Source organism: Mustela erminea, chromosome 20 (assembly GCF_009829155.1).
Source record: "Mustela erminea isolate mMusErm1 chromosome 20, mMusErm1.Pri, whole genome shotgun sequence".
Taxonomy (NCBI): Eukaryota; Metazoa; Chordata; class Mammalia; order Carnivora; family Mustelidae; genus Mustela; species Mustela erminea.
The window spans coordinates 19056646-19068919 of NC_045633.1; the positions used below are offsets into that span (position 1 = coordinate 19056646).

Below are 12274 nucleotides of genomic sequence, written 5' to 3' on the forward strand. Positions count from 1 at the left end.
TCTTTGACTTCCTCAAAAGCCCCAAATGTCTTGCCATAGCCCAGAGACTTTTCCCTAGAATGTGTCAACTTAAATATCAATTCTGTGATCTCCCAAATTAAATTACTATACTCTCTGCACAGACTCCCAGAACATGCTTGGCGTTTATCTCACAGAACTTACGACCGTTTATAATTATACATTGACTTATGTAATTGTTTGTCAGGGAGTTTAAGCCCGTGGGTTCAGGAAACTCGCTTGTCTTGTTTCTCACTGTGTCCGCAGCAGCTAGAACCACGCCTGGCAAAGAAGAGCACTTGATGGGTATTTGTTGAGTTAACAACGAAAGAAAGGCTCCAGTCACCTGCTTAATACAGTAAGAGAGCAGTTCCTACAGAAGAGAGATGAGGAAGAGCATCACAGGAAGTTTGGGCGAGCTCTGATTCCTCACCTCTGACCACATCCCTCATCAAAACTCTCAGAGGGGCAAAAGAAGGCTTGACACATACCATCACGTACCATCAGTGACTTTGAGCACAGCACAGTGAGAGTTCCTCAGGGGGATGCAAAGAGGCACAAGGCTTCTCAGGAGCTCTGTGCAGGTATAACACCTGCAGGCCCTTCAAACATGTTTGCAGAATTAGCTTTAGAAAAGAAGCTGGCAAGCTGTGTCAGCCACGACCATGCAGTGGTAGGACCATGCAGTGGATAATAAAGTCCTTTTTACTTTAGACTGAAACAGTTGCAATCCTTTAATACCTCATTCCCATAATTCTTTATTAAAATATTTATTAAAATCAATATATGAAAATTCATATATATAATGCATACCTATATGTGTACATACACACACACACACACACACATATATAAAAATCTCAAAGGCAAAATTCAGTTCCTTGCTTGCTAGTTCTTCATCTTTGTTTTGCTTTGTCTCATTTTTTTTTCTCAGAATGAAACTTCAGATGCAACCCAGTTAAAACCTCGATGGAGTGTCAAACCACCATGAGGCTAGAGGCATGTTGGGCATCAGAAAAGCTCCGGGTTGTGACTCTCGGTGGCTCTCTACTTTGCCTGTACTAACAAGAGTCCTTTTTGATACACAGTCCCTGATAACCACAGAGAATGTTTCAGTTTCTACGTTCACAGCGCCCTGTACTTGATGTTCTCATTCTTTCTTTGCTTAGAGAAGAGAAAGAGGAATGAGAGCCTGTAGGAGAATTGTTTCTCTTTATTTGCACCCGTCATCACTTCACCTACTTTTTAAAGAAATAAAGTTATAAATAGAACCTAGACATTAGCTGAGATCCTTATAAACTGCCATCCTCAAATCCCCGTGAAGCCAAAATTCCTTGCCACGATTTCCTTAATGACACGTACAGTCCCACTGGCATTTGGGACCCAGGCCATGCAGACAAAAAGAGGTCAGTGTAGCGGTCAAACATGTGGGCTCAACAACTGAAACCCAGCTACACCTCTTGCAAGTCATCGGACTCTGAGCAGTCCAAGCAAGGGTCAGTTTTCTCATCTGTATAACAGCAGTAATTAGCAAGACCTATCTTACTAGGTCACTGTGAGGATAAGAGGAGGGAATGCATGCAAAAATGCTTAGCCCGGGTCTGGGCCCAGGAGCAGATTTCTAAACATTAGGTGTTTATCTTTGGAACCGCTGAGGGCAACACCCGGTTTCCGCTGCATGGACTTGGGCAGGAACTCAGCACTTCACAGAACTTCCATTAAAACTCACTCCGGAAAACCCCTCACTTTTTGAAGAGTGGGGTTAGTTTTATTCTTGGGTGGTATGGGGATGCGGCAGAAGGGGGGAGGGATTAAGTATACAACAAACCAAAGGGTTTCAAATCAGACTTTAGTAACAGCTCCTGATTCCTCCGGGGCTCCTCCCTGCACACAGGATCCCCCTTCCCACCCACTTCCGGCTGGATCCTTGCGCTCACTCCCTCTCCTTTCTTCTTCCACATCAGAAGCACTACAAGGTCTTCTCTATCTAAAACAGATCACTACTTTTGCTACTAGCTTTTGCTGAGTGGATCACTGCCCCTTATGCTCTCTGGGTTCCTTTGCCACCCCAAAAGGCTTTCCCCCTTTTGGGGTTCCAAAGAACCCTCCCCCTGAAAAAAAGGAGAATTTATTTAATCCTCACAAGAAACCTGTGTGTGGCCATTGTCTTCCTCATTACAGAAGAGGAAATTGGGGCTGGGAAAGGTTAAGTAACTTTCCCAGGTTTGCAGAAGTGGTAAACAGAGAGCCAAGATTTGAATCTCCATTTGTTTGTCTTAACATCTTGTGCTTTTTCCACTAAGATCACAGCTTCCTTTATTGGAATCTCAATGAACTATTGGCAGTGACCCATTGGGTTTATTGAGCACACAACCCAAAGACTCCCAGTGTATTTGTCTTAGCAATGCACAACTTTTGTGAACTTCTGCCAACAAAAGTTTGTATGCATTGGAATGAACAGCCCATAAAGCTAGTCGGAGAGTACAATGTAGTCTTATACCTGAATTTATAGATATAGCAAGTATACATAAGAATAGAGCCATCAGACCCCTGATTTCCAAACTCTCGAAACTCTGGTCAAGAAATAGCATCAAAGAGAGAGATTCTTGAATTCCACTAGTCTCAAAAATAAAGCCTTGTCCCAGAATCCATGGATTCTCAAGCTCATTCTTCCTTAAAGCTTTAACATGTCACAGCAGTGGGTTGTTTTCTAATCTGGATTCTCCCTCTATTCTGTGGGTTTCTTGAAGGTAAAGATCCTATCTGACTCATATTTCCAACCCAATATAACCTGAATCCTCATTCTAGGCAACTAAATCACAGGCAGCTAAGAGTAGAAAGCCCAAAAGACAATGTACTGGCTGTAAATTAGCACAATCCATTTCAAAAGGTGATTTAGTGATATGCATCCAAAGTCATAAAGATGCTGATTTCCTTTGACTGTACAATTCCTCTCAGCGGTATTTACCCTGAGGAAGTTACTCCAGGGAAGAAAACTCCACAGATCCTGAGTGATTAACTCTGGCAAAAATGGTGTTGGAGAAAAGAGCAGAGAGCTCCTAGATATTCCATAGTAAAGGAATAAAACATCACCCTGATGATACATTGTGTAACCCTTAAGATTATGATCATAGGGAGTGCCAGAGCAAGATCAAAAAGACAAAAATCTCAAGCTAAAACTGAAGGAAGAAATTACAACACCAAACCACAAGCCCATGGTGACCACGGCTTTGGAGCACATATCTGGGGATGGATTACATGGAAATGTGGGAAATAAAACCGGCTTCATGGCACGGATACAGGCTAGAACATTCCCGGCACAGGTAAACCTTGTTTCCTCAGTGTCTTCAGAGGAGAGCCTGGATTCTATTCTGAAATGAAAGGCAGGCCCTTGGAGCAGAGCCCTGGGTGAGAGAGCACAGCTTTGCATGCAAGACATGGAGATTCCCCTTCCTGGAGCCAGACCCACACCGGCTGTAGTGTGTGATTACGCTCTCAGACCATCTGCTCAGGGGCTGTGAAGGCAGCCATGTGTCCTCCTGCCTGGATGCCAGGAGGACACCGATCACTAGTCAATCTGCTTGAAATTGCCTCCGATGATTAGTGTGTAATGACTCAGGTAGGTCATGGCCAGGGACGTTTCTGTTATTAATGCATTAGCAGCTGTAAATGGGCATTGATTCTGCACAGAGTGCAGGTTTATGGACTTGGTGGGGAGAATCTGGCCCTGTGGAGTGTAAATGGTCATTGCTGGGGGAGGAAGCACCCTGCAAGGGCATTGTACTTTGGAGAAGAGTGAGGAAGGCCAGCCAGCTGTGAGAGGAAAAACCTGACCTGAGAATACGGAAAAGAAGAATTTACATGGAACAGGGCCACCTCTTGGCCCTCTCCCATATTTGAGACAGATCTAATCATATCCTTGGAGTCTGACCCCAACATATATTCCTGTCTATGACTGGCTAGTCCATGATAACCGAGACAATTCGGATTTTTTGTTTTATTTTTTGTTTTATTTATTTTAAATTTTATTTTACAGTTTTACCATAAATTAAGGGCCTCTTTCATTTTAACATCCCTACCACTCTGGAAAAAATCCAACATCATTTATCCAAAGCTAATTGTAAGTGAATGAATGAATGATAACATTACCAGGGTAAGAACATTGACTTACATATCAATGCCATGGCACTCTGAGCTGGAATGTACCACAGTACAGTTTTTCAAGATAATTGATCTTCTTAAATAGAGAGACTGAGGTCCAACGAGTGATCTGCCTCCCCAGTGATCATGCACACACAGGCCGCCCAGTAGAAGGGACTACTTCTCCGTTATGTAATTGTTCTGAGTAACAATAACTTATCATTGTTACCATTTATTTACCTCCAACTGTATGCCTGGCACAAAACTGGGGTTCACACCTTCTGAGGCAAGAATTCTCATCTTTGGGGACGCCTGGGTGGCTCAGTTGGTTAAGCAGCTGCCTTCGGCTCAGGTCATGATCCCAGCGTCCTGGGATCGAGTCCCACATCGGGCTCCTTGCTCAGCAGGGAGCCTGCTTCTCCCTCTGCCTCTGCCTGCCATTCTGTCTGCCTGCGCTTGCTCTCTCTCCCTCTCTCTGACAAATAAATAAAATCTTTAAAAAAAAAAAAAGAATTCTCATCTTTGGATACAGTTGCCCAAACTCAAAAGAAACTAGCCACATGTTTTTGTTTTTTGTTTTTTGTTTTTTTTTTTTAAATATATTCTGGCTGACAGCCCTCAGAGAAAGTTTATCTTCTCAAAAGAAATCTGCAGCCTCTTCCATTTGGAAAAACCAAATTCCTTGTTTCTGTGACTTATGAAGCAGCCATTCTTTATGTGTTTGTCATTTGCAATTTGCAGCCATTGCCACAGGTTCACCAATATCTCAAATAAACAAGCTCACATTACAATGCAGAGTAGAAACAGCAAGTAGATCTCATCTTTAGCTTCAGTGAAAAGATTTAGCAGAAGCCCCAAGTCATTGTAGTCATTGTTTTTCTTAGGTCATTCGACTGGTAACTAAAGAATAATTAGGATGAAAAGAACGATTTCACCTCTCAGGTGCTCCAGTAGAAGAGGCTGCAGGTGAAACCTGCCTTCATTTCCTCTAATTCTATAATGCAACCCATGGGCGTGGACCAAACTGTATCAATACCAGTTATTAACAGAGCAAACAGAAAGTGGCCTATCCATACTGTACTAGTCCCAGACCTAAGCAGCATATTCATTTTCTTGTCCAGAAGACAATGAGTTCATTTTTGCCCACAGCTAGGGGGTGGGGAACAGCCATTGTTGGTCATAACTCAGCACCCTCTACCTTGCTGAGGTAATGATGCTTCCCTTCAACCTTTTCTTCTGTGGCCTTGTTTCTTTCTTGTTTATGCACGGAATTCCAAGTCAGAAGGGGTCTTAGTTGCAGACTATTCTAGTTCAGCTCCTTATTATTGTTATTATTTAGAAAAAAAAATATTAAGTCAGATTGGTCACTGTGTCAAGGATGACGTGGTCAGTTCACAGAGCCTAACTCTTTTGGTTTTTCAAAGGCTGATCTAGATTGGGAGGTATGGCAAGGGAGTGCTATGAGGGGTTACGGTTGACTAAAGAATGGTTTCAGACAGGGTTATCATCATTCAAAGAAGTAAGCCAACTTGATAATTCACTCCATATAGATTTATACATATACACATATATGTGTGCATACATACACATATATGTGTGTGTATCTATATATGTACTTGCCACTTCTATGGCATTGGAGATAGAGCAGCAAGCAAGACAGGTACACATTATGTCTTCAGAGACCCTCTAGTCCAGTGGAAGAAGCAGATAATGCATAACACATAAATACGATAATTAGAGCACGTGAGGAGTGCTATGGAAGATTTAAACTGGGTGAAATGATGGGGAATAATGAGGCGGGTAGTGGGGTGCCACTTGAGGCTTGTCTCTTTGTTATCCACAGTCCTGAAATGCTGCAGTCATACACACCTTCCCTGTAACTTTCATTCTTTTTTGTCCCTCTGTTCAACAATAAGGGAACAAAGGAAAATGTTCTTTTTTTATTTATCTGCCTATACTCTCTGATGCTTCACAGTCTTGTGTAGTCAGTAAGAGACCCCCACCCCCCACCCCAGAGTTCCTATTCCCAGTCTAGAAGGGGAATTAGGGAGAGCAGGAGGGATTTCACAGAGATTGCTACGCAGCAGCTTGAGAGAGATAAGAGATACAGATATGGCATGTGTGAACACGGATGCCTGGCGGTGGGTGGTGGGTGGCGGGTGGTCAAGTGTCAGAGCACATGGGAAGGTCAAATGAGGCCATCATTTGATGTGTCCTCTACACCCTGAGACTCTAAATCAAATGGCATGAAACCCACCCTAGGCCTGGCCGTCATTTAAATTAATGCTCTTATGTTGCTCCCACTCTGGCTCCCCCTCCCTCCGGTATTCATCGGATGGCTGACCTCTCCCATTTTTAGCCCATCTGCTGACTTTTAACTCCAGAGAACTCCAAATCCCTCAAGACAATCATTGCTCTTTCTCTTTCTATTCACCTTATACTGTTCTACTCTTTGCCTGCTCCACAGAGTCCAGATTCTAAAAATACTATCCCAGGGTCAAACTTCTATACTGAAAACAGGCTTAGTATTTTCTTTATCTTACAAGGAGAATCAAGGAATTAAAGTACACATTTCATCAGGAGAGTCTTAACAGAGATATATAACTGGAGTGTGGACTAAGAATAAGGAAGGGTTGCTCCTGCTGTTAGGACCACGGGTAACAAATTTTGGAGTCAGGAAGTAAATGCATTGGGAGTCAAGAGATCAACATGTTTGATTAGAAGACAAGGTTTCTAGACATTCTAAGGGAGGCAGTGTTGAAAGCTACTAGCTTACTGAACATGTAACTTCAATGATACTCGTGTTTTGGGAACAGCAGTCCTCCAACATGTAGAATGGAATCCAAGGGATGGTGGCTTTAGGCATTAAAACCACTTAGAAAGATTTCACCACCGTTTGAGGAAGGAGTACCTGGAGTGATATGTCAGCAGAGGGAACAGAGAAGGGCTTTCGACAGGCCCAGGCCTCACTCCTCTTGTGGTGGTGGATGAAGGTCAAGACACAGTAAGTGGTTACTGAGGCTTGGGACTGGGTTACCCGGGGAGAGAATGGTGTCCAGAGGAAGTGAGCAGGGTGTGGTCTGATTTTTAGTGTTAGGCATTTGGAGTCACACGTACAGCCAGAAGCAAGTGCAGATGTACAGCAACCTTTGCTGCATAGAACACTGGAATTCAGTAATAGATTCGGAGTGTGCTATTCTAGACCCATCGAGGCCTTGGCAAAGCAGACATCATAGCTTTGAACAAGAATTAGAGTAGTAAGTAGAAGACAAAAGACAGCCATCATGGAGATCTAGAACGGTCTACCGTCTAAGGTCAATTCTGTTTCTCCCACATACGTAACACTCCATCTATCTACCCATCCCCCATCCCTCCAGGTGCTCACCTGTCACTATGCCCAGCAAGTGCTGTCTACTGTGACCTCTATCTTCAGTAAAGGCTGTAGATATAATCAGAGGTTATATACTGTCTATTAACCAGAGTATAACAGAGACCAGCCCGTTAGAATGAGCATATGCTGTGGCATTGAAGGATCATTAACTCTTTTGTTCTGGATGAAGGGTTCATGTAGGAGAATAATACATACAGAATTGCGAGGAAAGAAGATGCTTAAGGGGCTTGGGACAGCAGCGGTTTACCAAACAATGTCTACACGGGTAATACCAGCTGGGTACCAGCCTGGATGCAAGGACGGAAAACTCAGAACTGGCTCCTGTATTCATGGGGCCTCCAGTCTAGAGCTGTCCCATCCGTATGGTAGATTATTGCTGCCATGTGACAATGCTTAAATTTAAATCAACTAAAAATAAACAAAGTAGTAAACTTAGTTCCCTGGTGGCAGCACCTACATTTCAGGTGCTCAGTGTGGTTACCATACTGGACGGCACAGAGAAAGAATATTCCTAGCAGGACAGAAAATTGTGCTGGAGAGCACTGGACAAAAGAAAAAAGCAAACACTAAATTAATTTTTGGTCAATTAATTAATAAATTATAATTCCGGCACAGCCTGCCAGGGGAGTATAATCTAAAGAGAGACAGAGATCTTAGGAAGGCTTCCACTGGAACTTAAATTTTAAAGTTGTAGGAAATGACTCTGAGGGTGAAGTTCAACCAAGGACCCTACTGCCGCCAGCCTCCTGTCGGTTTCCACTTGGTCCTAGACACTGACTGAGGTTACACTGCTCCAGCTCTCATCACACGGAAACCATCGAAATCTATTAGGTACACAGAAATTGGGCAGCCGTTCTAAATATCCCCAGTGAGAAGTTTTTCCATTTCTTCCCTTTTTATTTTTTTTTTTAAATTATCAGATATCTACACACTGGTATGGAGCAGCAAATTAATAATTTTTTTCCTCCTTAGACCACAATCATAGATATGGAAATACCATATCCAAAGACAAATTAACATGAGCTCCTTACAACACTGTACTAATTATCTCGGGGACCAGAGGCTCCCCTAGGTTAGAAATTTCAGCCCCAATCCAGCGTTGGAACATGGATTCCTTTCTGAGAAGCAGTAATTTGTATCATGTTGAGAAGGTACAGAGGAACGTGGGAGGGTCGCGCATAATCTGAAAACCCATCCTTGAAACTTCCTCCCTCCATCCCCACCCTGTCTGCTCCAGCACCGCAAAGGCATCTATGAGAAGAGAAGTATACTGATGGAAATGGGAAAAGATAAAGTAACGTGCATATTTAACTTTACACCAAATAGATTTGAACAGACTTCCTGCCAAACAGCCCCTCCTTTCCACTTACAGAACCTCACAGTTTTTAGAAAAATGCTGTAGCCTGAACTTCAAAGGCATTGAAAGATAGATGTGGCATGTAGGGAATTAGACACGAAATTTCCTTTATTATTGGGAACAAAAGCTGTGGGTCTAATCTCCTGTGTGATACAAGCTTTCGCTGATCAGGGTTACGCTAAGTCACTCTGATGTAGCAAACAGCGAAGACACCATCTTTTTTATTTCTTTCTATCTCCTCCCTCCTCTACCATTCATATATGCAAATTCTGTACCCAAAAGGGGAGTCATGCCATACCACTGAGGGCAAAGAATTCCCTTTGATCAGCCTCTTCCAGGCCTGGAATCCCCCAGCCTCGGATTCTACCTGCCCCTTTATGGTATTTGATGCATCAAATTATATTCCACCAATCTCAAAAGTAGGACATGTTAAAAAAAAATTCTAAAACCTTACAAGGGAAGCTTGAGAGAAAAAAAATTTTTTTTTCCTATAGCCTTTTAAAGTTATTTAGTATTAAGTATTAAAGTTATTTAGTATTAAATTATTACAGAGCGATTCATAAAACAAGTCGTTTGGCCACAGAACGACTGCAGAGGAGAGCAAATGTCCCAGACTTTTACAGAGGCGTTTGTCTACCAACACCACCACCTCAAAAGCCATTGTATCGTAAAAAAATAAGAGTCGGGGAAATCGGAGAAAATACTGCTGGCTTCACCAAAAATCAAGTCCTTGCGCACAATGAGAAAGGCAGACGGCGGAAAGTGCTTACTTGCGAAAAACAAATGCAATTTCTGAAACATACCCCAGCATCCGAAAGTACCAAGTTTCTTTTTCTGCGGTAATTTTTATACAGTAATAATGTATTCTGGCCCCAAATGAATTGTTCTTAAGTGCCTCAAGAAATATGTGGTCTCACTAACTGATCTGTTCTGCTTTGCAGGGTCATGTAACTGGGAGAGAGGGATGAGGTTTCTCCTAATGAGAAAAGCTCAGGGAACAAAAGGACAACAAAAGCACATTTCATTTTAACCCCTAGCCAGTAGTGGTAGGGTTAACCCCCTGACACGCACACACATTTCCTGTGTTCCTTGTGGGGGTTCTGCCCAGCAAACCCTCCCCTCACCTCTGAATCCAACGTAGTAGTGCAGAAAAGAAAGACACAGGCAGGCAGCCCAGTGTTTGTGGGAACTTCGGGCCTGCGGAAGAGAGCTTTTCATCTCAAACACGATCAAAGAAATAGATGTATTTATGTAATGAAGGTTCAAAAAGTGGTCACACTTACTGAATGCTGAGTCCGATCAAGGAAGCCGTAAGTTCCACTGGCATGAGTTCTTTGAGCAGTGTCCTAGGGAAGAAGAGAGGGGAAGACTTTAGGATGGAGGAAGGTATTGTATTGTGCCTTTACTTTTTTGTCATAGTCACATGTGGCTAACTTCTAAAATAGGCACCTGATACTATGAATTGGACAACGATGATGGTGGTGGTGATGATGGTGATGAAAATGATTAAGTCAGGTAAGTGCCTTTGACTCAGGTCATGATCCCAGGGTCCTGGGATCAATCCTGCATCAAGATTCCCTGCTCAGCAGGGAGTCATCTTCTCCCTTTTCCTCTGCCATTCCCCCTGCTTGTGCTCTCTCTCTCTCTCTCTCCATCAAATAAATAAATAAAAATCTTTTTTGAAAAAATCAAGTCTTTCAATATATTTTCATTTAATTCTTTTACACTGCAATAGAAGGTGTTATGATTTTCTCTATTCCAGAAGAGGAAAACAAGGCTCAGACAGCTCAAGTAAGTTGTAGGGAATATGCATGTAGGTGACAGAGCCTTGATTTGAAGTTGGCGATTGAACATCGAGTTTAGAACCACTCTGCTGAGCTCTTGCCTGACACAGTGAGCTCTACGCCGCAGGATGTTTTCAAGGAAGGATGAGAAGCCAATCTTTCAGAGACATTATTGTGGATTCTCCCACATGGAATTAGGTGAAATGAAATAAACTTTAAATATCTTTTCAACTCCAGAACTCCAGGATTCTATAAAGTTAAATCCCACGATGGCCAATATTCAACAAGACTCCCATTTTGCAATGAATAAAACTGGGATTTTTAATTAAAATTGTGATTTTAGGGGCGCCTGGGTGGCTCAGTGGGTTAAGCCGCTGCCTTCGGCTCAGGTCATGATCTCAGGGTCCTGGGATCGAGTCCCACATCGGGCTCTCTGCTCAGCAGGGGGCCTGCTTCCCTTCCTCTCTCTCTGTGATCTCTTCCCTTCCTCTCTCCTACTGTGATCTCTCTCTGTCAAATAAATAAATAAAATCTTTAAAAAAAAAAAAAAGATTGTTCTAAAAAAAAAAAAAATTGTGATTTTAGGTGTCCCATCAAGAATCAGTTTCATGAGCATGGCTATCATCACCCAATCAGAAGGAGGAAGATCCAGATTCACTGATATTTAAATAAACCAACTATCACACAAACTGCAAACGGCCATTATAATCTCATATAATTTGGTGAGTTGGGGGAGAGGTCATATCCAACCAGAAAGATTTACTAATAGATCTGAAAGAGTTACATGGCACCCTATACTCAAAAGAGAGTTGCTTCTGACCCTTTCACCTTCTGGGAGACACATGAAGAAATGGGATTAATTTGCAGGGTTCTAGAATATTGACCCAGGGCTCTATTACTCCTCCCAAGTACTGACACAATGTACAACCAGACTCAAAGTAACTCCCAAGTTTCAGAGCTTGCTTATAAACATTACTCACAGATATATGTTCGGAAAATATACTCCCTTTCTTAGTATCTTAATATGATGGACTTTCTTTTTTAAATCTTCCCATTTGGTGAGCTCACTGATGTTGGTAACTCAGAACATCTGAGAACACTGAGTGGTTTCAAAACACTGGGAGAGAGATGTGTATCTGGAGAAGCCCGCGGGTGCACACAGCTATGACGTAGCGAGGACGGTGGTCACAGTGGTCATTTGTCTGTCCTTTCTTCCTGCCCTTCATTCATTCATCTATCCCATCATCCAAGGCTCTGCTACCTATCAGCTTTGTGACCATGACTGAGACACTTAGCTTTTCTTTGTCTCAACTTCCTAATCTATAAAATGAGAACAAATACACTACCTACCTTAATAGATTGAGGCAAGTATTAAAAGTTAATATTTGTAAGGCACTTGGCATTGTGCCTGGCACAAAGTGAGTGCTGTTTAAAAGTTGTTTATTCTTATTATTGAAATATATATAGTATTTTATTAGTTTCAGGTGTATAACATAGTGATTTGACAATTACAAACATTATGAAATGCTCAACACATTAAATGTAGTTACCACCTGTTACCATGCAAAATTATTATGATACCATTGACTACATGACCTATGATGT

The 12274-nt window shown here is 42.3% G+C and overlaps 1 protein-coding gene across 1 annotated transcript in view; it reads right to left on the reverse strand.

Annotated features, from left to right (window-relative positions):
* The window catches only part of RBFOX1 (RNA binding fox-1 homolog 1), a 1460772-nt gene that overhangs the window by 1192605 nt on the left and 255893 nt on the right, over positions 1-12274 (reverse strand). Inside the window, exon 2 of the mRNA XM_032326750.1 lies at positions 10169-10231. The gene's annotated coding sequence lies outside the window, so the exon portion shown is untranslated. The remainder of the gene's footprint in view (positions 1-10168; positions 10232-12274) is intronic.